General features: G+C 45.2%; 1 long non-coding RNA gene across 1 annotated transcript in view; it reads left to right on the plus strand.

Annotated features, from left to right (window-relative positions):
- The first annotated feature begins 3,379 nt into the window (after positions 1–3,379).
- The window catches only part of LOC146176845 (uncharacterized), a 156,515-nt gene continuing 132,453 nt past the window's right edge, over positions 3,380–27,441 (plus strand). Inside the window, exon 1 of the long non-coding RNA XR_014701217.1 lies at positions 3,380–3,459. This is a non-coding gene — a long non-coding RNA (uncharacterized LOC146176845). The remainder of the gene's footprint in view (positions 3,460–27,441) is intronic.

Genomic DNA, 27,441 nt, shown 5'->3' on the forward strand with positions numbered 1-27,441 from the left:
CAAAAATCAAGTGTAACCAGAGCTAAGACTTCCCTCCTGCATAGCGAGCGACGGATTCGGCTCTCTAGATCTACGTGCGCGGACCATATGGAGCAACAGCGACGAAAGCCAATCTGTGCTGAGCTGAGACCGTTAACTGATGAACATGCTTTGTTTGACGACTGTGCATTATTCGTTCTATTTGAATAAATTTGAAGTTAATGCAATTAGCTAAATAATAAGGTGACGGCTTTAATGGTTAATGCTTGCGGATATTATCCGTCCGTCCGTAACGCTTTCGTTACATGGGAGGGGGTAGCTAGCAACTTACATGGCCGAGCACTAATTGGACGTAGGGCTTCCTGGCATTACGTTTGGCAGGAGCTGCCAAATCGGATCTCTCCTTTCATTTGGGAGGGTGATATCAGAATGAACCTGCCAAGTCCCTTCCATTCGCGTAATCCCTAGGCAACACAGGCATGCTCATACGGCTCGGTTAAATCTAGGCTTTGTATGTTGGCTGGCAGCTTACGCTGCCGTGTCATTGCGCAGGGGGGAGTGAAAAGAGAGAGAAAGAGGTGCCGTCGAAGGAAGTACTAGGACCACAGCGTGATAGATGCTTTCGCCTCATCGCTGTTTAGTTATCCAAAGTGCCAACTAGAAGTCTATCTAAGCCGTATCCCTTGCCTTCCTTTTTCAACAACAAAGTAACTATGGCCACCTTCCAAATGTGTGGAATTCAAGCATTTGCAATTAAGAGTCCAGAATATGTAAAAGGTCAGTTGTTAAAGCTTGGTATAAGATTTTATTCTTTACAGCATTCACACCACGAGTCCTAGAGCTGCAGATTACATCGCTGTCAAGGTTGATAGCAGGTCTGAAGAGGAAACGTCGGTGAAGTCTGAGCAGGGAGCGAGTATGCACAAAGGGACCTGTCTGTTTCTGGATTCGTAACGCCAATTCCTGAACAACGCACTCTATGGTTTGCTTAACCTTCTGTTGCGTAAGCACTGTTTATTAGTGAGTTTTCAGACCGGCTAAATCTCGTTATGGTCTACGAACCTATATGGAGCCTTCCGATTACCTGGGCTTGAGAGATATGTGATTAAGTTTTGGTTATACTCCTTCTTCGGTTTTGAAATTGCCCTTTTGAAAGGTGCAGAGATTTTACAATCTAAAAAATTAGCTGGACTGTGGTTTTAAGATAGGATCTTTCAGGCAGCTTTCCTATGACGATGGGCTTCCTCGCAATATTGCTTCAACTTGAGGGCGGCTGTTGTAGTAGAGGCTGCCGCGCGGGCAGTAAATACCGACCGCTGTGCTGTAGTTTGCAGAAAGGAAACTGTCTGCTTAGATCTCTTAGAGCGGCTTCCACTAACTTGACAAGCAAGAGAAGCGGATGAAAAATGTTTATAGATAACGTTTTTGACCGATCTGTGGATTGCATACATATTCTTGAGTGGAGATAAATGCATATTGAAGGTTATAGAAAAATTATGACTACATGTTCCAGAATCCTCTGTGGAACAATTAGTTACCATGAGACCACCTATCGATATGATTAAGTCAATGACTGAGCGCGAAACTCCTCGCATAACTGTAGCAACTCTGGAATTGCACCAGCGCATAACATTTGTATAGATCCATGACCTGAATACCGCAGGAATCTGCCAGACTGCCCCAGTCACTTATTCATTCATTCATTATTAAAGTCTACTTCAAGTTTGAATTTGTTATTTACAAATAACCTGCTGAAGCTTTCTTACACTATGAAAGATGTTCGGTTTTGATTTATCAGATCTTTTTGTCAGTGCAATAGATGGTATTTCTTTCTATACGCCCATGTGAACATTTAAAACGGTTCTGTGAGGTGATGCTTACATTGTGGTATCTTATGGTGTCGCTACATCCAGCGCACTTGGCTATTCCTGGTCAATTATTTCAAATCGAAAATCTTAAATTACATTCAATCCCTGACCAGCTCTATTGTCTTATGTTTAACCTATCGATTTCTTACAATAATCTAAAAGATTAGCTGGACTGTGGTTTAGCTGGATGGCGTCTTACAATAACAAGCTGCATTGTTCTCAATTGAACTCTACTATTTTTCGTTATTACTGATGTTGTTGCGCCATATTTGATGGCTCTTACGTTACATTTGTGCCTACATTCTACTTGAGAGACGTTCGCCAATTGCCTTTAACAATATGAGACTACCTCACTAATGAACTGCCCTTCATTCTCATTTTTAAGATATCTGACTCTCGTTGTGTCGATGGTCGCTCACTGTTTTCCCGAAATAGATGTGGCACCAACTAGCTCATCGTTCGACTTTATTAGATGTATTCCTTGAAGATGGTGACCATTTGGGCTGGTGGCAGCATTTTACACTGCACTGTAACACCTTTTTTTGGCAACTGCTCGGTGCATCTTCAAAAAAGCACTGACGCTGTGTTGACGGGGATTTTGCAGTACGTTGCACACAACTCCATGGTTCCAGAAGATGTATTCTTAAATGAATTCTATGGTTTGCTTATAATTGTCTTCCTTTTGTGCAGATCCTCATCTCTAGCCACATTTAGAGCAGTGGTTCTAAGAATGAATATACCGTACAAACATCATGGCGGTATAGCGTCGACGTCACCCTACGCATTTCGCTAAAGGAACCCGGTTTATATATATCTGACTACTTTAATTCTCCTTTCAAGCTCGTACGATTTATCAGAAAAAAAAAACAATTTTACAGTAGTCTAGTATAGCTAACCACGTTCCAGAATGAAATGTTTCTTTTATACTTTTAATTGCTTTCTTTTTTATTTGGCTTGTCTTTTAATTTTTCTCTTTCTTTTCTTCCTTCTCACCATTCATTTAACTTGTACTCCTCCTTTGTGAATCTCCTATAAACGTGTTTTGCTGATATGTATCTTTTAAACAACACCTTTATTCCTCTACCTTCATTCTGCGTCTGTATCTATATATCCCAATAACAGACTGCTTCTGAAATATTTTATCTCCGTGCAAAATCCAACAAGCCTCACTTTGTTGTCGACTGGTCCACGTTTTCGTGCTTAGATGTTAATATTGTTATTATTATTATTATTCTTATTATTATTATTATCATCATTATTTTTCTTTTTTTCTCTCCATGATGGTACCAAGGTAAGACCACATGTGAACTGTTCGCTCATCCGTGTTTTGACAAGCAGCCGTTTTTACGCTGTGTAGACGGTGAGAAACATGTACACTTGAAGTGCGTCGCTTGAGCGAGCGATGAGCTGCCACTCTTGACGTCCGGGTCACGGCTTTTCGTGTGCAATTTGTGTGCGTCGTCGTCTGACGGTACAATGCTTAGCGACGCTGGTGTGCAGGCGTCGCTAAGCATTGCTAAGGCGTCGCTACATTCCTTTCTTCCGTCGCCCCGCTCCTGCCCAACCACACGACCGGTCTTTCCCCCTTCAACGCCGACCGGCGAACATGGCGGTGAGTTTGCATCGCTACAGGCTCTCCTCAACGACGCGCTTAAGGGAATCTCTTTTCTGAGTAAAGAAGTTGCCCAGCTGCGGGAGGAAAAGGAGTGCCTTCATAGGGATAACTCGCGGACCTTCACACAACAGGCCGAGGTCATTGTTTCTTTCAGTGTCGACGTTCACAGCCTACGCTATGAGCTTTCAGAGTCCTCTCATCGAGTCTGTTTGCGTAGAAAAGCCTACCCTTGATGAGCAGCCGCCTATGGACTACTCTGCCATTCTTCATCGAGGAATGACTCCCGGCGATGTTGCCTCTATCTTCTGCCTCTGCTCCTCTCCGTGCGGTTAACCCACCTAGTGGGATGAAGCAGCAATGACGCCCAGCCCTCACTGGCGCATCGACCTCACCCGTCCGGAACGTTGCCAACGTACAAAAGCGTCCGAAGGCTATTTTGGTCTGTAAGCTCAGTCCCGAAAATAGACCAGTGGACCTTAATAGCCATCTAAAGTCAATTAAAGTGACCCCCATTTCCAGCCGGCAGCTAAAAACAAGGTATAATTCCTACTCGTCCTTCCATGTTGTTATTGTCGAAATAACTTATGGCACATACCCACAGAGAGGTAATGTTGCAGTTGATGAAGAATAGCAAGCTTGTGGAGCCTTAGATGTAGCGGATTGGTTGCATTCACAACTTTTCCTGGATAGGTTCAAAACGATATGATGCATTACCCCGAACTAACCCTAAAGTGCAGTGTCCCATAATTTTGACATCTGTTATCGAAACACCCAGATTCATCGAACAGAGAGATCTGAACTTTCTTCTAGCATTTTCGCCTGTTGTCACACCGCTGTTGTAGTTACAGAGACCTGGATGTCAACGATATCCCTTGTAGGGCTCGTGGCGCGCCGCGCTTTCGAAGGCCGCGCCACTTCCCAATGCTCCCTGCGCGCGTGCCTGTTTCCCTCTCCCCGCTCGCGCGGGGATAACCGGTCCCGCGCGAGGGGGCTATAAAAGAAGGCACGCGCCGCCGCCTCGCCCTCTTCTTGGTCCCTGGCGCTTCCTGGTCCCTGGCTCGTCGCTCCCGCTTCCCTCCCGGCTCTCCACGGAAACGACCCGCAGCCACCCGGACGACAAGATCCCTGTGAGATTAAATATGTTTGTTATACGGCCCACTGTGTGTTTGTCGTGCGCATCCCTCGGGCAGAGGAATCGCCCACAACTGGCGCCCAACGTGGGGCTGAATTAGCACCCATGTGGACGATTTTTCTGCCAACGTGGCAGCGCACGGCAACACGACGGGCCGGTCCTTTGTATGTTAGGCGCGACGCCATTTTGAGTTTAGGGCTATCGTGTGTACAGATGACACGGAGTGTAGTATAGTAGTGTTTGTACAGTGTTTTATTTTGTTTTGGGTTATGTGCGTGTTTGTTAGTGTCGGGCGGTTTGTGTTTTAATTTTTTTTTGTGCATATGTTAGTTTTATGAAGTGTTTAGCCTTTGTGACTAGCCTCTTGATGCGGGCTAGGTGGTAGTCGTGCGCGTTTAGGCTCCCGACCGGCCTTAGTTGTTGAGTGAAATGCCTCCGAGAAAAGACGTGCCAGATAGGGCCGCCGCTTCGGACGCCAGTGCGTCCGGAAGTGAGGTAAAGGACGCGGTAGAGTCTGTGCAGGTTACCGATGCGGCCGCCTTGATGAGGCAGATGAACGAGGTGTTGTCGGTGTTCGCCCTTCAGCTCGGTTCGGTGGCTAGCGCCAACCAAGCCACAGCTGCGGCGGCAGTCTCGCGTCCGCGGATAAATGTAGAGGTTCCCTCCTTCTCCGGTTATACGGACGTAAAGTCAGTCCACGAGTTCCTGCAAGAACTCGAGGATTATCAGACGGCACTGGGTTCCCCAGACGACGTGGTGCTAGCGCAGGTAATCCCCGTGGCACTTGTTGAGAGCGCGGCGCGGTGGAGACGCTGCCAGCCGGCCTTCCAGTCGATGGCAGACTTCACAGATCGCTTCCGCGCCGAGTTCTTGCCGCCCGATTACGAACGCCGGATGCTTGAGGAGCTAGCGTTGCGCACACAGCACCCAGAGGAGAGCCTCCTCGAGTATGTACGCGCAATGCAGGAGCTCTACAAGAGGGCAGATCCCACGGCAAACGATCTTGAACAGGTCGCGCGCGTGATGAGGCAATGCCATCCGCGCTTCAAGCCGTATTTGCGGGGACGTGGTTTTGCAAACCTCGAGGCCCTAGCACAGGAAGCGAAGGTAGTACAGGCGGATTTACTCGCTGAATTGCGCTACCAGCCACCCCCCAGGCCAGCCGAATCGCTAGAGCCGCAATGCGCCTGGGCCGGAGGCCATGACTCCGCGCCGCGCGCCAGGGGCGCAGACGTAATGACGGTAGGGCAGGAAAGGCCAGCGGAAGGCTCCGATATTCCTCGCGCTCTTGACCCGTACGCGTTCGAGCAGCGGCGTCGAGCTGGGCTCGCCAGCGACGTACGCACAGGCGCGGAGAGAGGGGAAAGACGTCCCCAACAGCTTCGTGGAACGCGGCATCCCCCGTCCGCGCGGCAGGTGAACGACCGGCTTTGCTGGAATTGCAACCAGCCGGGCCACGTGGCACGAGAGTGTCAAGCAAGGCGTATGCAGGGAAACGCGGACCGCCGGCGGCCATAATTGGTAACACCAGCCTGTCGCCGTCGGCGGGAGAATTTCGTGGTAGCCACGGCGGAAAATGGGAAATGTACTCCCACGCCGCGTCACCGGGCGCTGAGGCTTTTGTCCCCCTCGCCTGTAGAGCGCAAGGAATGTTGTCGCGCTCGAGCCCTTTTATGCTAGTGCGGTTAGCTGGTCAAAGCTACTCGGCACTCATTGACACGGGCTCAACTCTGTCACTGGTCGGTGATGATGTGTTCGAGGCCTGCCGTAGATGTAACATCCGTGTCAGGCCAGCAGAAACCCCTTTGAGCTTAGCAGCAGGGACGACAAAAGCGGAAGGAGCGGTGCGTCTGGTCCTGCGTTTTGACGGCAGGAAGCGGAGGCATCGCTTCGTCTATCTGCCCGGCTTAACCATACCAGTTATTCTGGGAAGAGATTTTCTTTCGAGCGAAGGCATTGTGCTTGACATGGGGGAGAACGGCTATCGCTACAGCCCCTTCCCCCCCCTCGCCGGGAGGGAAGCGGAAACCGCACCCAGCGCATGGTTCAAGGAGGGGCCACTTAAACAGGGGGTACCCCCCTAGTTTGTAGTGGTTGGTGGCCCATCATCGTGACCAGCGCGGCCATGCTGGCCGTCTTCAACGAGTTGGATTGGAGCCCGCTGCCCAGGCCTGGAGTACAGGCCTCAGGAAGCCAGGTGTGCCCGTGGCGGAAACGCCTGCTGCAATGTACATCCAGCAAGGCGCCACGTGGAGAGGGGTCAGCGATGTAGAATAGCAGCTCAGGGCCGCTGCCAGGCGCATCCGTGGCCGAGCCCAGCTGCGCTGTGACCCCGAGGATGTGGCCGCTGCCGGAGAGGGACCAGCCGGAACAGTCCCGCCATGCCTGCTGCTTCCACGGACCAGCTGAGATGGCATGGCATCCCGCCAGAGCCTGGCGACAAGGCTTCATATTTTACGCCGACCCGGGCTCGGACATGGACATGGCCCGGCTGTTGGCGGAGCCCGGGTCGGACGCTGAGGGGGGGAAGATGTAGGGCTCGTGGCGCGCCGCGCTTTCGAAGGCCGCGCCACTTCCCAATGCTCCCTGCGCGCGTGCCTGTTTCCCTCTCCCCGCTCGCGCGGGGATAACCGGTCCCGCGCGAGGGGGCTATAAAAGAAGGCACGCGCCGCCGCCTCGCCCTCTTCTTGGTCCCTGGCGCTTCCTGGTCCCTGGCTCGTCGCTCCCGCTTCCCTCCCGGCTCTCCACGGAAACGACCCGCAGCCACCCGGACGACAAGATCCCTGTGAGATTAAATATGTTTGTTATACGGCCCACTGTGTGTTTGTCGTGCGCATCCCTCGGGCAGAGGAATCGCCCACACCCTTCAAAGTGATTTCTTTAGTCTGTGTTTTGAAGCGACCGCCTTGAAACAGAACCCAAAGAAAGGAGGAGGAAAGTGCTGATTGCTTTTCACAGTTCTCTGCAGTGTGCTCGGCGTTCCGATTTGGAAACTGTTGAAGCATCTGTGTGGCTTGAGCGTGCTTTACATCAACATAAAAAACTTTTACTAGCAACTTTCTACGTTCCTCCTAATCTTACGCCTCCTGCCTACGAAGCTGATTTGCTGTAAATCTCACATGTTAGACCATCTCATAGCAAACACAAACTACTCATTTTTGGTGATTTTAATTCTCAAGGAATCGCATGGGACTAATTTACTTCTCACCATTATCAAAATATATTAAATAAGTGTAACATGCTAGTCCCTTGTTTTCTTCTCGTCTTTGTGTTAAACAGAGCTCCTCAATCCATCGGGTAACATGCTACATGATTTTATATCTTTTAGCTCCTTGCAGCAACACAATTTCAGTGCCAACTGCTGAGGTGATATTCTTGATATCTGCAAATCGAATTTTGAAAGTGTTCGAGTCTCGAGTTGAGACATACCGCTTACTCGCTGTGACAAACTACTTCCCCCTCCACGTCATGTTACTACTTCTGTCTCTGCCTCACCCTCTACGAATTCCGAACGGGTGGGAAATTCGCCCCGTTTCGTGTATGCACGAGATGACTATGTCGATCTCTTCAATTTCTTCTCTTTTTCTACTGGTCCTTTTTAAATGACATTAGTGATTCCGACGGACAAGTCAGTCGCTTCACTGAAATAGTTCTTAATGGTATGCATTAGTACATATCTCCCCGTACTCCTGCTCGTAGGAAGTTTCCTTTCTAGTTTTGCAGAGAACTGAGAACGGCATTAAAACTTAAGGAACGGGCCCATCGTAAAGCGAAACGCCTCGGGTTTGAGAAATGGGCAGAGGAGTTTCGCCGCTTGCGTTCTCTTTGTAAACGCTTATACAAGCGGGACCACGACTCCTATCTTGGGTCTTTAGAGAGGAGTGCCTAAAATTGTCCTAGACACTTCTGGCTCTACGTTCGCAAGTGTTCCATTAGATCGGATTCCTGTATCAATTTGACTCTCAGGAGTCGAAAATTCGGGATGTTGCCGACAGCTTACCCAACATTTTTCCTCAGTATGCAAACCTCCACACTGCGAGTCCGTATGCCTCCCATCTAGTCCACCATCTAATTCTGTTATCTTTGACGAGAAGTTAATAAATGCGAGTCTTAAGCGTCTGAGACAATTTTTGTCTCATGTGCCTGATGGCATTCCAGCCGCCATAATTAAAGCCTACAGTTCCATCTTTGTGCTAGTACAGATTGCTATATTTATTAACGGTTTGAAAATTGCTGCCTTTCCTCGCGTGTGGAAATGGCATGCGTGTTTCCTGTCTTCAAATCAGGAAACAAATCTTATGTTTCCAATTATCGTCCGATTTCTATTCTATGTGCAACCTCTAAGCTTTTCGAATTAACTCTGCACAACGTACTTTCCTTCCATCTGAAACATATCACCATATCGAATCAACATGGATTCATATCGGATCTGTCTACTTAACCAACCTAGTCACGTTTATGATGTATGCCTCTGCAGCAGTCCTTCAGAGAGGTTATGTTGACACTGTATACTATGAATTGAGCAAAGATAGCTTTCGACGTTGTAACTCACTCATTACTGCTTGAAAATCTTCTGCTCTCTGGCGTTGAAGTCTCAATCGTAGCCCTCCTACGTAACTATCTCCTTCATCGCTGCTGCTTTGTCAGTGGCAATGAACAGACCTCCTTCGTTTAGCCTGCAAGCAGTGGAGTTGGTGATCTTTTCCTTCGTGATCAAGAGCTCCTCGTTTTTTCTTTATGATGGTGATAGAAAAATATTCAAGGTCATACATTCTTTTTAAGATAGCTTGTTACTGCCATCGGATATGGCTGCTTTTTCGAATGGGTGTGCGACGGATGGACTTACCCTCAATTTTTCAAAAACTAGGGTTGTCTCATTTACTCGCAAAACGCACAACTTTCTCTACCATTATTCTCCAACTTCTGTTTACTGGGCAGCGTTGATGCAGTTAATGACCTTGCTGTACTGTTTGACCGCACCCACAGCTTCTCCTCTCATACTAACGCATTCCTCATCGGGTTATGCGCACACTCGGATTCATCTGCAGACTTTCGAGAGAGTTCCGTACTTCACTTTCGTTCTTAAAACTGTACCTGTACATATGCTTGCCGCTTTTGGAGTACGCGTCGGTTATTTGGAATAGCACCTTCAAATCAAACTGGGACAAGGTTGACAGAGTACAGTAAAACTTTTTACGAATATTTAGATATGGCTTTCCTTGCAAAACTTCCTCCTCTCGCTCCACCACGTGTACCTCACTAAATCTTCCTTCTCTTAACTTACGTCGTGCCATAGCAGATATAAATTTTCTGTACAAACTCATTCATGACCACATTATGGGCTCTCTGCTTTTACAGTACATCTTACTGCGCGTTCCGTGAAAGAGCACGAGGAATTCAGACCATTTCAAGTTTCTCTGTTTTTTTCATTCCCATTCCCCTCTTGACAGAATGCAGAGGTTGCTTACTTTTTTTGTCTTCACCTTGACATCTTCTAAAACTCGCTCTCTTCATTGATATTAGGTGTTCGTAGCGTTGTATTGTAAACACTTGTTTATCACATATTACTTCCACTTTTGAGTTAAATATTGTATTTACTTCACTTTTTGCTTTTTGTCCTGTTCAATACTGTTTTTATCTTTAACTGCTTTTTATCCATTTTTTATTTATATTTTAACCTAAAACTTTCTATTCGAATCTTACTGTCTCGCGTTTAACTCTATTTCGCGGCACACGCGAAGAGCTTGTGCGGCGTCCTGCTTCTTGGGAGAAGCAGCCTCTTCTCGTCAAATCTATGTGCGTAACAAATGTCAACTAGTGTGGATCAACCTGCTTCGAACTTCTCTGCTGTCCTTCACCAAGGCATGGCTCCTGCGGATTCATCTACTTGCTCATTTACAGCCTCTGTTCCTCCCCTTGTGGTCAACCAACCTAGTTCGACGAAAGGCATCGAAGCCTAGCCACCACTGGCGCGTCACGTTCCTCCACCATAAATATGGCTACTGAAACGAAGCGTCCGAAGAGTGTTTTTGTTTCCATGCTGTATCACCAAACAACGCCAGTCGGTTTCATTAAGCGTAATAGGTCAGTGAACTTTACCCCACTCTGCTGCCGACAGTTGAAAACTAGGTATGGTTCATACTCGTCTTTCCACCTTTCAATCGATGCGGAATCATAGATTAACCTTGTTGAATGTTCGATCTGGCCGATGGGCTGCATTTTCAAGGAATTTTGTGCAAATATCCAAGATATGTTGCATGCCTCCGAGCTCGCGCTGAAGTGTAGTGACCCCTAACTTGACATCTGTGAAAATGGCCAAGGTCTTCGGGCTAAGGAAACTGAATTGTTTTTTCAAGTGCTTTGGTCTCTTGTTGTCTTGCTGTGGCAGTCACTGAAACCTGGTTCTCAAAGGATATCCCATCCAGCGGTTTTTTTTTGCCAATATTTATTCTATTTCACGAAATGGCGGCCCAGAAACAAGAAATAAACAAAAAGGAGGAGGAGTGCTCAATATTACTGACAGTTCTGCTCACTGCATTAACGTTCTGACCTTGAACTGCCGATGAATCTGTCTGGCTCGAGCTCGCTTTAAATCGTCATGAAAAACTTCTGTTGGCAGCTTTCTAAATTCCTCCTAATCGGTTTCCACCTACCTACTAGGACGTACTTCAATCTGTCGAACATGTTATCACTCCTTACAGCAGATAGAAAATACTCATTGTCAGAGCTTTTAATACTCCAGTCATAAAGCGGAACACCATTACATGTTCTTGCCACAATAATATGTAGCAAGCAAGTGCATCATGTTACTATATTTTGTAGTATTTAAGTCTTTGCAGCAACCCTATCTATCTAAAAACTGTTGCGGTATATTATAGACATTTGTTTAGCAAATATTGAGAGTGTTCCAGTCTGGATACCTCCCATACCACTGACCGGCTGTGTGAAATTTAATCCTCAACTTCTAATTTTGCGCCACCTTTTACTAATGTAGATGCTTTGAGGAAGCATCCCCATTTTAGCGTACGCACGCAGGTAGTGTGTCGGTTCTTCAGCTTCTTTTCTTCTCTCAGTTGGTCGCTGTTAAACGAAAGTAGTGATGCTAATGAACGAGTCAGTCGTTTCACAGAAATTATTGATTGCTTGCGTCAGTACGTAACGCTGCATGCTCCTATTCGTAGCACGTTTCCGTTATGATTTTCCATGGAACTGAGAAGAGTGCTAAAGATGAAGGAGCGCGCACTCGGCTTTATATGTGTGCAGATGCGTTTCGCCGCTTGCGTGCCCTTTGAAGTCCCCTGTATAAGCAGGATTATAGCTGCTATCATGAGGTTTTGGTCGTCTAATTGCGTTCTTGCGATGCATTCGCCAGCGTCATGATAAATCTGGTTCGCGTATTAAATTGCTTGACTGTCAAATGTGTGAAATTCGAGATATTACCACAGTTTTGCTTAGCACTTATCCTCTGTGTACGAAACTCCACATCGTGATTCGTTTGCCATCCATCTGGTGCGCCTAGTTTCGTTGTCATTAATGATAATTCAATTAGTATGCCGCATACCACCGCAGCCGTACCACCGCAGCCGTGGCCTAGTGGTTAGAGCGCCCGTCTCGGCTGCGGGAGGTGGTCAGTTCGAAACCCACCGCCGGGCACCCACCGGTAAAAATGGGTACAAGCGTCCCCCGGCCTGGTGCTCGGCTTTTACAGGGGTGTGCGTTTGGGAGAAGCTCCGTAAACCCCGCTGCGCGCCCCTCCTCCGCAGTGGGCCCAAACCCAGTTTCGAACCTCGCAGCCTGCAAATGTGGTTCTGTTTGTCTTGCAAAGGTACTTCCTTTGACCCTCACCTGAAGTGCTCCCTTAGAGCCTCAGCTGCAGCAGTCCTCGGCTACGGGAGGTAGTGGGTTCGACTCCCATTGCCGGCCGGACACCCACCGGTTTTCTCAAATGGGTACAAGCCACGGCCCGGCCTGGTGCTCGGCTTACCAGGGCTCGTGGCTTGGAAAAGGAGCCCGCGCCTTCGAAGCCCAACTGTGTGAGCAGTAAAAAAGGGCCACATAATGGGCTGTTGCCGCCCATTATGTGGCGGCAACAGCCTTAAGCGCCTAAAACTCTTTCTCCCCTGTACCTGATGGCATTCCATCCGCCATATTAAAAGCATTCAGTAGTACGTTCGCGCTCGTTTTAACCGCAATATTTATTAACTGTTTGATAAGTTCGGCCTTTTCCCGTCTGTGTAAAAAGGCAGTGTTTTTTCTGTTTTAGAATCAGGAAGCAGAAAAGATGTTTCCTATTATCGTCCCATTCTTCTTCCGTGTACACTACCTAAACGTTTTGGATTAGTCACGCACAAAGTGTCTCCTTTTCATCTTAAACATGTCATCATACAAAATCAGCATGATTTTATATTCGGTCATTCTACTACAATAACCTAATCACGTTTATGACGTGTACCTCTGCTGCAGTAATTGAGAGAGAGGAGAGGTTGATGCTGTGTACAGAAAGATGAGCAGAACGTTCGACCTTGTACCTCGCTCTGACTTCTCTACAAGCTTCTGCTTTCTGGAATCAAGTTTCATTTGTATCCCTCTAGCTACCTCCTTGATCTCGCTGCTTTCTCAGCATCAACGGACAGACGTCTTTCGTTTTGTTTTTTGCAACCATTGGTGTTCTACAAGGTTCGGTAGTAGCCCCGCTACTCTTCTTTGTTTTTATTAATGAAGTTTTGTCCGCCGTCAAGAATTCCTCTTTCCTCCGTTATGCTCACGATATATATATATATATATATATATATATATATTCGAGGTAAACATCCTTTTCAAGATTGCTTGCCTTTACAAAATCGAATATATCTGCTTTTTCTAACTGGTGCGCGAAGAATGAACTTACATCAATTATTCCAAAAGTAGGGTTCGGTCATCATAAAACGCACATCTTTTTTTTTTGCCACTTTTCTATGAATTATGTGCTTTTGGACAGGGTTGATCACATTAAAGGCCTTGCTGTTCTTTGTGACCGCACCCTCAGCTTCTCCTCTCTTACTAAACACATCGCTGTGCAAGCTGTGCACGTACTCGGATTCATATGCGTGCTTTGATGAAAGTTCCGTACTTCGCTTCCTTTCTGAAAGCTGTATTTGTATGCTTGCTGCTCTTCGAAATGTATCTGTTGTTTAGAACGGCACTTAGAAATCGAGCTGGACAAATTTGACTTAGAACAGCAAAAGGTACTGCGCATATTTCAACATCGTTTTTCCTGCACAACGCCTACCTATCGCTCCACACGGAGTAACTCGCCGCATCTTCCTTCTCTTGACTGCCGTCGGATAAAGGTAGATATTATTTTCTTGTGCAAACTACTCTCCGCGTTTTTCTCCGTTTCTGCGTTCTAATTCCCCTCTGGTAAGAACGCGGCTGCTGTTTTGTTCTTTTTGTCATGTTAATGTTTTCGGCAACTCGTTTTCTTCCTTTTTATTAGGAGTTAGTAGCGTCATATTCTGAAAAGACCTTTCATCGCATATTACTTCCTCGTTCAAGCCATTTCTATTTACTTCAATTGTGCTTTTCCTCCTGGTTTCATTTGTCTATGTTCTGAAAATAGTTTGGATTTGTTTTTACTGATATTTTCCCTTTAGCCATGTGTATTCGTATCCGATCATTTTTATTGCTTTCATTTATTGATGTATTGTATTGGATGCTCTTGTACGCTTTATTCTGCTATTTTTTTAACACATCTTCCTACTTGTCATTCTCTACGTCACGCATTTTATGTAAATTCCATGTAATGTGGTATTTATTTTTTGTTTTATCTTCTATCTCTGTGCGCAAACCTTGACGGCTGATTTTAATCCTTCTTTGTGCTGCAACACCAAGATTATATGGTTGTTGCTGCTCACATTAAAAATAAATATTAGTATTATTATTAAAGTTATTATTATTACTGCTATTAACATTATTATTACTACTATTATTATTTTATATTATTATTACACGACTATTTTAAACCACATTTTCTTAACTAGGTCTTTTCTAGTGGTCATTTCATCCAATTATCGCGCAATTTACCAAAAAATCAACACTATCAAAATTAGGGGATAAACCACCGTATAATTATTAAATGTTATTTGTTACCTTCCCCAATTCTGAAATATTATCTTGTAAACAGGAGCTGAAGCGTATCAAAATTGGTAGCCGGCAAATAACTCTCTTCGCGTTTCTTTACCTTTTATCTCGTCAGCCCACGCGGGCAATGCACCTAGAGCCTGCATGTCTGAAAAGTGGCCTGACCAACAGAAATAAGAAGGGAAGGAAACAAAATTTTTCAAAATTCTGGTAACATCGACTAGAACGCAGCGAAGTGAAGACTGAAAGAGCCACCAAAAGCGCCTGTAAAGTTGTAGCTGCTTTCCTCCCATACTTAGAAGTGGCATAATAAGAACACGTATTTCAGCGCCCTCTTTCTGCTGATTTTCGGTTTTTACTCAGTTTTCTCGCCGACGCAGCTCGTCTAAGGAAAACGAATCTACTCCAGCTCTTTCTTTTTCCTTTTTAGAGTTCCTTTCAATTTCCGGTTAGGTTAGTAGCTTGAACTGTTCTCGTTTTCTTTCTTAGAAATCCCTCCATCCCTAGTCGACACTAGCCAGAACATTGCCAGCGTCTTCATGTGTTGAACATCAGTGTCCGGTTATGTGTCGCGTCGGTCCGGGGAGTCATAGAAGTGCTGCTGTTTATATGCTTAAAGCGAAGGCACTGATGGAACTGCGTCAATCTCCCAACCTATTTCCGTTAGCTTTACCTTACCGCCTTAGTCCGACTGCCTTGTGCAGGCAGGTGTGCTGTTGAGATTCAGAGTCATCTGTTTATTCAGCTTCTGCTGAATTTCGAATTCTTCTTTTGTGAAAGAAATATATTACGATCCCATAGCACACAAGTAAGAAATTTGGGCATTTTTGGCGTCGTGTTTGAGAAAACGATTCTACGAACACAACCTAAAAAAACATATCTGGTGATTAGGATAATGATATTTGAGTAAAGTATGCGTGCTGTGGAAGATTTCGTAGCTTGAAGGAAGATACCTTGTTGTTATTTTCAGATTAGAAAAGCAAGGCGAACCTAATATTTTCCTCTGGTTTGCTTCAAAAGTTGTGAAGAGCAATGACGGAAGTCGGAGATCAGATCCATAGATTGACGCTGTAGCCTTTGAACCAAGTTCAAAAATTTACTAGTTTTAACTATGCAGAAGCCTCGGTTATTCTTTTGATCGGTTCAGTGCCACAAAATAATACATTTCCAATAAAACCTACGTTCAACCGGAACTTGTGTTACTGTAGCTGCATTTTATAAAGTTGATCTTTTCTGCAGAAATTTTCCAGGGAGACTGAAAAATCGAAAGTTGTAGATAGCTGGATTTTGACATAATTTAACAAATGAAGTGCATGACTGGAAATAATGAACACTGAAGCTGTAGCGAAAATTTCAAAAGGCATGACGAACTAGAATGAAAGGATTGTAAACCAGCAGTACATACAAATACAGGCGGCACACATCAGGAAAGGTGAAGTGAAGAGGTGTGCCACTGGAAAAGAAGACCACAACAGATAGTTTGTGCGTTACTGAACAAAAATCCATAAAAGAAGCAAGAACTTTAGAACAGCTGAACTGTGAATCATTCGGAGATGCCTCTGTATTTTGAAATGATCTAATCAGAGACTACCAGAAGCTTGCCCCTCTGCACAGCATGTATCAACTTCTTCGAATCCCTGAAAGTTTTAAGGCAAACGTCGCAACCGCTTTACGTGGAAGAACGTGTAATCATGCAACCAAATCGAGAAATATACTATGGAAAACCGGATGTAAAACACTGTAGATTCCTTCCTTCAAGACTTGTAATGTGTGCCTCATTATGGCTGAGGGCTGTTACAGCTAGTAAAATAAGCGTGGCATCTTAATGACTAAGGTTTCGGAAATCCCGACGCTAACAGGTGGAAGGTTCTGCATTGCGTAATACACGTGATATATTGCTGCATGTTTTTCGCTCAATATTGCCTCGCATGAAAAAACTTGCGGGGGAAGGGAAAACAGCTTGTAAATGTAGTAATTATTTGAACACTATGTTCAACGCAGTTGATGTTTTACTAGCGATGTGTTGAAGCCAAGGACGTGTGCTCTATCAGCAGGGCGCCAAGAAAGAAGAATGTGCTTCTAAAACTGCCTTTTTCAAACAAAAGAAGGAACACTTACCTTAAACGAAACTCTTCCGACAAAATCAGCACACCATATTCACATTTCACTTCTTCAGGATTGGTAACAAGGAATTTTCACAGATCATGTCCCCTTAACGCCATTGCTAGTCTATACTGCTACGGTGCATATGCAGTTTGTAGAAGAAAAAAAAAGCTCTATAACGACTTACGGTTTCTTAAATCCAAACGATATTGTGCATATTATCTGCCGCTAGGCGATCCAGCTGCCCGCTCGACAAGGCTGACTATATGTAAAATTAACTATCAAGTACATTTCTGATGAGCGTCCACTGTCAAATATTGTAGCACAGACACGCTGAGACATGCTCATGGTTTATGCGAGAGTACTTTACTTTTTGCTAATTGTTATTCACGCACAGTCATCAGTTGTTTTCTTTATGTGCAATGAAAAAAACGTTACACACATCCCGATAAAAAAGAGCAACGGAAGGACACTGTTTTCTGCTAATGAAGCAGAAACAAACATTTTCCGCAAGAGAAAAGGTGGAGAAAAGTGATGTGGAGACATTGTTTCGAACATTTGAATTTTTTTTTTCTTTTCGACATTCAGTGGCATACGTCCTTATCACGGTAACTGTAGAGCACCGAACGGTCCTGTGCTGTTTGTTTGTTCGTACTTGGTGTCGCGCAATGGGGTTATATCATGTTATTTGTTGCGTGATATACGGCCATGTTTGTCTCGAATGGCTGCAAGCAAGCAAAACTGCTTCCGTATCATTAGAGTGTTGTCCGGTATGCCTTAGCTGGCTTATGTCAATGTTTTTGCGATGACATTAAATGGAGCAGTGCCGAATCCAACGGGCATTCTTTTACTACCAGCGATGAATACCCTTGCTGTTGCCGTCGTCGCTGAGTTGCTTAATTATTTTGAGGGTGCAAATCAGCGCAATAGAGATAATTTAACTACAACATTAGTGCCGTAGTTCGAGGTCATCGGCAATGCCCTGACTAGGTGATGTTATAAACATTAGTTGTAATTTAGCTCTGGTTAACCCTAGTTTAATTGCGAAAACAATGGCTGAAGCTTCTTTTGCCTGCTACATTATTCTCCTATCCCGCCCTATCATCTAAGGTGCTAGATTATTGGGGACACTTAAGCTCATTTTTTTAGGGTATGACGCGAGAGAGTAAGCTACCAGCCCAAAATAAAGTCACGCGTCAACCAAGCCGTACGAACGGACCTCCGTGTCGTAGGGATGACGAGAATGCTAACCGTTATGGCAGGTTGATTCTGATATCACCCTCCCATATGAAAGGACAACCCGAGTTGGCAGCTCCTGCCCGTGGCTTAGAGGTAATGTGAATTTAGATGCCATGTCAGGGTGATTCTAGCGAGGCGAAGCGCGCTTACATCCGCGATGCGTTACCTCCTCTCCTCGGCACGCAGAATACACATATCTCCCCCTCCCCCCCTCCCCCTCCCCCCCGCGCGGAACCACAAAGGAGCGAGCGCAAGGACGAGAAAGGAGAGAGAGAGGGAACGTCATCGCGTTGCTACGGCAACGGCGTTGCCACGACGACGGCGCGCCATCTTTTCACGGTGGCGGTGGGTAAAAGTCATGCGGCGCGCGGCGCGACGAGCCACGGGCTACCCTGAACAACGGTTCTACTTAGTGTAGTATTTCTTTCGCTATAAAATAAAATAGAAGTCATTCGTGACTTATCTCAAAAGATCATGCGGCTATTTGTCCGCTTCATGGGCCAGAGTGACGTTAACGTTGATGTAAAGCGAAGGACTGAAGGGCAAGAGGCCACAGCCAGAACTGGGCATGGTCTTACTGATTGGTTTCCGATCGAGAAAGGAGTGAGGCAAAACTGCATACTGTCGCCCTGCCTATTTAACCTATATGCAGAGTGCATCATGAGGAAGGCCGGTCTGGACGAGTCTTCAGCTGGAGTGAAGATTGCTGGAAAACGTATCAACAACCTTAGATATGCGGATGATACCACTTTAATGGCAGAAAGTGAAGTGGAACTCAAAAGACTTCTGATGCGCGTACAACAAGAGAGTGAGAAGTTTGGGCTTAAACTGAACATTAAAAAGACAAAGATCATGGCGTCTTGCCCTATCAAGTCCTGGAGCATAAATGGACAAGAAGTGGAAGCAGTGACAGATTTTCTCTTCTTGGGCTCCAAGATTACCTCGGAAGGAGACTGCAGCCATGAAATTAGGAGACACCTGCTTCTGGGAAAGAGAGCAATGGTTAGCCTTGACCGCCTAGTAAAGAGCAGAGACATTAGTCTGGCAACCAAGATCCGTATAACTCGTGCTATGGTCTTTCCAGTTGTGATGTATGGATGCGAGAGTTGGACTGTGAAAAAGGCTGACCGCCGAAGAATTGACGGGTTTGAATTGTGGTGCTGGCGAAGACTCTTGAGAGTTCCTTGGACTGCCTGAAGATCAAATCAGTCGATGTTGTCGACCATAAACCCTGACTGCTCATTGGAGGGTCAAATTTTAAAGTTAAAGTTCAGCTACTTTGGTCATCTGATGAGAAGAGAGGAGTCGCTGGAGAAAGATTTGATGTTGGGAAAGGTTGAGGGTCGCCGGAGAAGGGGTAGGCAGCGAACGCGATGGTTAGATGGCATCCTTGAGGTACTGCAGATGAAGTTATGTGATGTTAGGAAGATAGTGAGAGACCGGAAAGCGTGGCGTGACATGGTCCATAGGGTCACGAAGAGTCGAACACGACTGAACGACTGAACTGAACTGAACTGAAAGCGAAGGACACGTTAAATGCCGAACACATGCGCGCTAAGGACAAAATTAGTCCTAGCTGAAAGGTGTGTGCATGTTGTGGCGAGTGTGGTTGTAAACAGTAGTTAGAGCTTTGGGGAGGGGGAGGCGTGGTTGTAAAAACGCAAGGAATAGGTCGGCGGAACGACTGGGCATCATTCTGCTTAGTCGGATGAGAGCGTTTTGTCCCAAGTAATGAGGTAATTGCACACGGCATTGCGCGTCGAGCGCACTGAAGTCCGCAATCACTTGGGAAGACAGAATTCAACGGGTCCATGCTCGCTGCGCACAAGAGGATGTCGGCTTCTGAAGTAGCCAGTGAAAAGCATGGAATAATCAGAGTAAAACATAATTGTGAATGAATAAATGCCAAGAATAATTATACAAATGATAAAAACTGTATTTCTAAGGCTGCTGGTAGTTAAATCAACTAGTGAAAAATATGAATAGAGGCAAAGGCAGTCAGAATATATTTTCGCTACGATAGAGATGTTTAGGGCTAATAATAATTGCCGATAAAAATGAGTAATGGAGCCACTGTAACAAAGAATTTTAAGGTATACAAGAAAGCGAAGAAAATGAAAGAAATCGAAGAACCAAAAATTATAATGCGAATATATTTGTGAACAGTGATCACAGTGACCACTGAATAAAGACGGCGTTGAAAAGACAATCAATTTCGCGTATTCTCCAAAACAATGGATTGGTCGCCTATAATCTTTTGATTTGTACTTAATCGTTTAAATGAACAAAAAATGATCATCGACTTTTTGCCGCAGTTCTCAGGGCCTGTTGAGGATCGCGTAGTTGGTTTGCCGTATTTCAAGGATGTCGAGAGGCCTGCTGGTCATAAAGTGAAATATTACATTTTTCAGGCAGCAGAAGGTAGTGGATTATTGACACGCGTCAAATGACGATACGAGAGTCCCAAATGCTTGCATATTAAATATGCATGGATAGGTGGGCTAGAGGCGACGAAGCGCCTTTTCACTATGCAGGCCAGCAACAAAGTGCAAATTTGGTACAAATGCGTGTCATTTTAGGACAGTATTTTATCAGCTTTAAATTCAGCAATGCTGAGTTAAAAATTTTAAAAGATTTCATTTTAGATTTCTCCGCCCGTACCACTCATCACGACTGCTCTTGTCAAGTTTAATATCCGTTCTTTGTTTATGCTGGATCCGAACACGCATTTCTGAATTTGATATAGCAGGAATTGTTTCCCGACAAATTCCAGGGCCGATCGCAAGATGAAAATTTGAAGCCCCCATACGTAGGCACAACACCCAAGTGTAACAGAAAATAAACAAATACCGAGTAGACCGGAAAGAAAAAACATCGAAAATTTGCGCAGAGGAACCGACTTACGACATTTTTGAGCGAAATATTGCGCTGCTTTCTGGATTAACGTCGCATTCGGCAGATAAATATCGCAGTTTTCTCGATTATGCAGCGGTGAGCGCTGTTGAATAGTGAAGCATAAGAATTAAAACACAATGCTGTTTCTGCTAGATGTGTAATGAACCTGTTCACAAATAAATAAATTCATATCGGGCATTTGATATTAAAGTACGAGTTCTCTTTCTTCCAGATGAACTCAGTGTGGTCTGATCCTCGCTCATCCGCATTTTTTTCTTGCTATAAAAGAGCATGGATAGCTTCCCATCGGAAGTTTACCAAAGGTATAAAATAGCTTAACAAAGAAAAACTTAATAAACAAATTATTTGTTGTTATGCTGTGTTTCTCGCAAACAGCCTTTACTATGCACAGTTCAATTCTATGCCCGCGTGTGCAGGCCGTGCCAGAACGCTTTATTATGGGTAATTATTTCCTTTTCAATGTAGATGGTAACGGCTTTAACCGCGGCCTCCCAACAGATCGATAGCGCAGCAGAGAAACGGCACGAAGCCAGAGGACAAGAAAGGTCGAGACACAGGACTTTTGCACTAGAAATTTTCTTTAATTTTTCCCTAGAGCCACAGGTTGACAGGAAAATTTGTCTCATATTTTTAACTCGACTGTAATCTAATTATCAGCTTTTAAGGAACGCCATCGTAGAGAAAATAGTATTTGGCGATAACACTTTGATTTGATATTTGAAGTGTGTGAAATGTTACGTCGAAAATGTTGGGAATAAAACGTGACAAGGGGCGTACTCGCCAGTTTTTATTACTTCGAGCAATGAGAGATTTGCTCTTACTGAGGGCCTGATAAATGTTGCATGAGCGCTTTCGAATAGGCTATGAAGAATGGAGATACTGCTCATCAGGAATTCTAGCCATCCATTGTTAATGCAGCAATTTTCAGATGGAAACCGTCCTTTGTACGTTTACGGGTATCTTCATTATTGGCAATGTTTGACGTATAAAGCCCCTCCCGAAAGTTAATACATTATAGGATGATGAATTTTTTATATCAGACCATATAGAAATAAAGATGAAGCGATTTCATAAATTATAAAATTAAGCTTCTTGCGGTTGTCGCCGCGGCTGAGGCAGTGTTTGCTTTATTTTTAAAGCACTAATACTTCAATATATTTATCCGAGACTCATCTCGGCTCACCCCGGTTATACGTAACGAAAGCTCGGCTAATCATGGATATACAAAGCTCATCTTGAATTTATATTTAATTGCTGAAGCCTCTCAATCTGTATTTTTTAAAAGTGAGTAAAACTTGTTCTTTTCTGCGTAATAAATCAATGGATCTAGAATAATCGGTGAAGTAGGTCGCCACAGTTTGAACGTTCGAAATTTCGAGGTCACATCCGAACGGGAACTTATGAAGCACAAGGTTCAAAGCTGTGTTCCAGCGTGTTATTGAAACAGTGTGCCCTCTAGATCTCAGGAAGAGCCTTTCTTTTTTTTCAGCATCTGCTTCTATTCTGGTATGATGCCCTTCACGGTCATTAGAAAATGCTTCCTCTTGGCGCTCAGTATCTGCAGGGTGGTCAGATTCGCACTGCTGTCTTCGATTCCTAGCCCAACGACTAATACTTGCCACCGGTTCGTCTGAAGCTCGGCATAGCACCGAGCAGTGCCCATGATTATATCAGGCGAATGGTATGTCACGTGGTTAGGGGCACCTGCCGAACGAGAGAATGCAGCCGGCTCTTCGTGTCTCAACGTCGGTGGCGAAGGGCAACAAGCTCCGTTACTATAGGCGCATCGCAACCGGGTGCACTCCCTTGAACGTCACGTTTCAAGAGAAAGTTTCATTATGCAATGCCAAGCCAAAGTCGCCGTGCTTAGCTGGAGCCGTTACTGGGCAAGCGCCGAGCAACAGGTGCGCCGCACGTGACGCCACAGTTGCTCCACGACCGATGGCGCCGCCAACTCCGCAGCCTTGGGGCGCCATATTTTGCACACTGGAATGCTGAGGAGGACAGACACTCATTCTGGCTTGCTTTCGCTGGTATAACTAGGTTCCTGCCTTGCTTAAGCCCGCACCTTCCGGACCGAATAGAGGCGGAATATACGCATCCATGTGCTGTATAATGTCAGTGAACTTTAAAGAACCCCAAGTGGATAAAATTACCCCCCCCCCCGGCACATCTTTCCCTCTTTTTTCACTTCCACCCCTCACTTCCCTTATGTCAGCGCACGTTAAAGATCCCCAGGTGGTCGGCTTCTCCTTCTCTCTTTCCACTTTAACTCCCACCTTCCTCCCTTCCCTCATGGCGCGGTTCAGGTGTCCGCAGAAAACGAGTGAGACAGTTACAGCGCCTTTCCCTTCCAGTGAACCAATTTAATTAAATTCCCTTATGGCCCGTCTAAGGTGTACGCATAGAAATGTGACAGATGCTAAGCCTTTCATGTCTTGAAAATCAATTTAGATTTATAATCTGATCGACCTTGAACCTCTTGGCAAGGTTAAAATGGGACGAGCCTTTTGCGGGGGATAAGCTTGAGGCGGGATGGAGGTGGTGAAATGTGGCTGTTCCTGGCTCTACGGGGCTGGGACGGTAGGCCAACGCCACTTGCGGCGGTGGCTAGCCAGCCACCAAAATGTTACCGGTTGTAGGCCTTCATTGCACCCGCCACCACTTCGTTGGTGGTTGACGGCTGTTGTTGCGGCGCGCGTCTTTCTCTCCATCTTCTTTTTCTTCTCTATTTACTCTTCTGCCCCCGCCCCGCCGGGGTGGCACAGTGGTAAGACGCCCGACTACTGTGCCGGAATTCCCGGGTTCGAACCCGACCTCGGCGGCTTCGTTTCGATGGAGGCGAAACGAAGAGGCGTCCGTATGCTGTGCGATGTCAGCGCAGGTTAAAGATCTCCAGGTGGTCGAAATTACTCCGTAGCCCTCCACTACGGCTCCTCTTTCTCTTTTCCACTTTAACTCCCACCTTCCTCCTTTCCCTCACGGCGCGGTTCAGATGTCCACAGAAGACGAGTGAGACAGTTACCGCGCCTTTCCCTTTCAGTGAACCAATTATTATTATCTTCTGCCCGCAAGAGGCAGCGGAGGAGGCTCAGCTACAGAACCAGTTGCAGGCCCGTGCATTTTGTTTTCTTTCTGCCTAAGGCCACAACAACAACAAGCTTAGCCAGGTGTCCACCAAGAAGTGAGAGATACACTGTGCCTTTGCTTTGAGAATATCACCGCGATGGATGGATCGATGCCAACTTTTATTGTCCACCCTATATAGAAGCCCCTTACTCCCCACCCCTGGCACGCAGGCCTAGGGGATGGGGGCTGGAGCCTCCGCGACTAAAGGCTAACAGAGATTTTCTCTTCGCGGCCTCGGCCTCCAGGCGGACGGCTTGTTGCAGCCGAGCGGGGTCTGCTCTCCGTAGCAGGGCTTCCCAATTCTCTCCATTGATATTGCTATTGATATTTTTCTCGACTCCAGGGGAGTCGACGCACTCCCATATAATGTGGTCAAGAGTACCCCTCTCTCCACATGCTTTACAAAGATCATTTTCCTGTTCCTCTGGTAGTATGTGAAAGGCCTATACTGGGTTAATGAAATTTTCAGCTTGCAGTCACCCTCATGAGATCGCCTCTCTCTTACTTAGTGTATTATCTGGTGGTGGCAGTAGGTTTCTGTTAAGTCTATAATTCTCAACGATTTCACAATATGTTTTCGCGCGTTCGAAACATGCTCTCCACGTAACCAGCTAGGTGTTGACTAGAGTTGACAAAGATGCTGCGCCTTCTCATTCATAAAAAAAAAAGAAATATTTGGTTGGTTGGTTGGTTTGTGGGGTTTAACGTCCCAAAGCGACTCAGGCTATGAGAGACGCAAAAGAAATATTTCATGCTGGGACATTAACGTGATTTTCATGCTGGGACATTAACGTGAACACACATGAATGGTGACTTGATTTCCTTTGTATACCTACCTAGATTCAAGCCATGCTTAAACCTGCACAAATGTTCTCAATGTGACGTGTATTTCAGCTTTGGATGCGAGAAGTGAATGTTCAAACCCAATCAATCTTTTTATTATAAGTTTAAAGCAACACTGCTATTTAAATTAGTTTGCTGGACTCTTGCTAAATATTCATTTGGATTTTGAAGAACTGTGGAAAGCAATAACTATTTTAGCAATATCGTAAGTTATTTGTCTAAAACTGATTGAGCACATCGATTTATTTCCTGCGCTTTCCCTTTTAAATCAATATCTAGGAACAGAACCCAAACAGTCTGTTCGTGTGTATATGAAAATTCTTGCAAAACCTACGCTGGGATGTGTGTTTTGCAAAATACATTTTCATTCATAGAGGCCGAAATATGAAGCGCCGATCTAAAGTTGATACGGAGCAATGTTGCATTTTGCTGAATGCAATGTCTTGTTTGGAGAATTTCGTAAGGACGCACAATAAGCGAAAGCCCTATTTATTGCTAGAATCTCAGCGACATTTTAAGGCGCAAAGCGACATGTGCTTATCAAATATCTCTATTCTGGCCATCTATGATCGCACAATGAGATTTTAATTCCAGCTCTAATTTTAGCGGAAATAGTAAAGAGGATGCTATAATAAGGAAAAAAGAACACTACATTTCTAGCAGTGATGATTTTTCCACTCTTCAGCTTGCATGAAGGCACCTTTGTCCGATATCAAATGCCATGCAGGGATCTTCCGGACTATCGGTGATTTTAAAATGTGGACGCTCGTACGAGGTGTCCGAATTCAGATTTCAGCTTTAAACATAAGACGTTAGGTGGCAACTTAGAGAATTAAGGCTAAATATTTGGAACACTTCTCACTTATGGCTACCAGTCCAATCCTAAGAAACATAACATCACATGCCACACAAGAATGTGCAACCAGAGAAATTTTCTGTGCTGTGGTAAGAGCGTGCCCGAAGCAATTAGGCACATTTGTGCACCGAATGTTGTACTCCTTCACCGAAATGTCGCCTCATGACATAGACTGAACAGTCAAGCGGTAAAGAAGTTGGGGTCAACATTGGAAATGACGTCTGAAATTGAGGAATGAAAATTGCGTACGAGATTCGGAATACCGGACGATGAATGTTTGGGCAAACTACGAGACTGGCTACTGTAAGGTCAAAATACGAGTTTTGTAAGGGCTTCATGCGGAAAACAATGCGCACCACTTCCCGAGCCGTGTAAAGTCAGCGCTGAAACTAATCTCATTCTACTGCGATAACTTCCTGCACAAAACAAAATGAGTGGCCGTTCCGTAGTTGCGGACATTATAGCATATAATAATGGCGGACAGAAGCTACCGTATATTGCTTTGTTTTGTCCCTTCGCAGGGGCTTGCTGTTACGCAGTTGACGACGACGCAATATTAGAGGTGGGCGTTTTGGGAACGAGAAAAGATGAAATTAAAAACCCGTCAATTTTCCTCTAAATATGAGTCTTCGAAGAAGAGCGTCTGCGCTTCTTCCTATTGTGATGCAAAAAAAAAAAAAAACAGGAATTTATTTAAGCAAGAGTTCGTCTATATGAGCCCGCAGAAGCACGGCAAGGTTGTGGTCTGGGAACACACCAACGCAGTAACGCATTTACTCCTCTGTTTTGATGCACCGTATTATCTTCCAGGCTCCTCTCGTCAATGATACAGAAATAATTTATGGAAACGTTGAAAAAAGTCTATATGATGCAAAATCATGATGTCTTTCGATGATGTAGTCCAGAGTAAGCAAAGAGCTTACATAAAAATTTTACAACCCTTCTAAAATTTGTACGCATTATCTGATTCAAGATAACTTGTGGAATTTTCACACTTCCCACTTTCATAGCGTAAAAAATTTTGTTACACTATACTCTTCTTTCCCTCACGACCTACATAAATATTCTCAGCATTACAGAGAAAGAGCTAACCAAGATCTTGCGTAATGTTTACCTTCTGCAAAATTTTATTCAAACTAAGGTGCAGTAGCACAGAAAAGGCGGCCATCACACATGCCAGTTAAACATTTGAGTGGCTGTATATGACGCTGCCCAAGAAAAATAAAATTATTTATTGTGCTTCTTTCGTTATTTAAGCGAACCTCCAATTCGAGCTGTGCCAGTTTACCAGGTTTAATATGACTCTTTTCAATAGTTATGCTTTGATTGTAGCATGTGGATAACAAGAGGCAGGGTTACATTAGAAATCAGGCAATATTTCTAACGTGGTTGCCTGGCAGTGGGTGGTTCGCGGCTCTCCTGTCGTTTCGAATATGCCTTGAGGCCGCCATATAACGTGATACATCACTGAGCTGATCTCAAGCTTAGCGCGCGCCAGCATCAATCAGTACTCTCGTACTCCAAACGTTTTGCAAGCTGTGTTCCAGAAATGAAACAAGACAAAATTGGCAATTTTGCCTAGTAGTACCTTCACATAGTCCACATTTGCAGATGGCCGAAGGGATCTGTGATCTCGCCTTTC

This window comes from Amblyomma maculatum, chromosome 10 (assembly GCF_055883805.1).
Source record: "Amblyomma maculatum isolate TAMU_Amacu chromosome 10, ASM5588380v1, whole genome shotgun sequence".
Taxonomy (NCBI): domain Eukaryota; kingdom Metazoa; phylum Arthropoda; class Arachnida; order Ixodida; family Ixodidae; genus Amblyomma; species Amblyomma maculatum.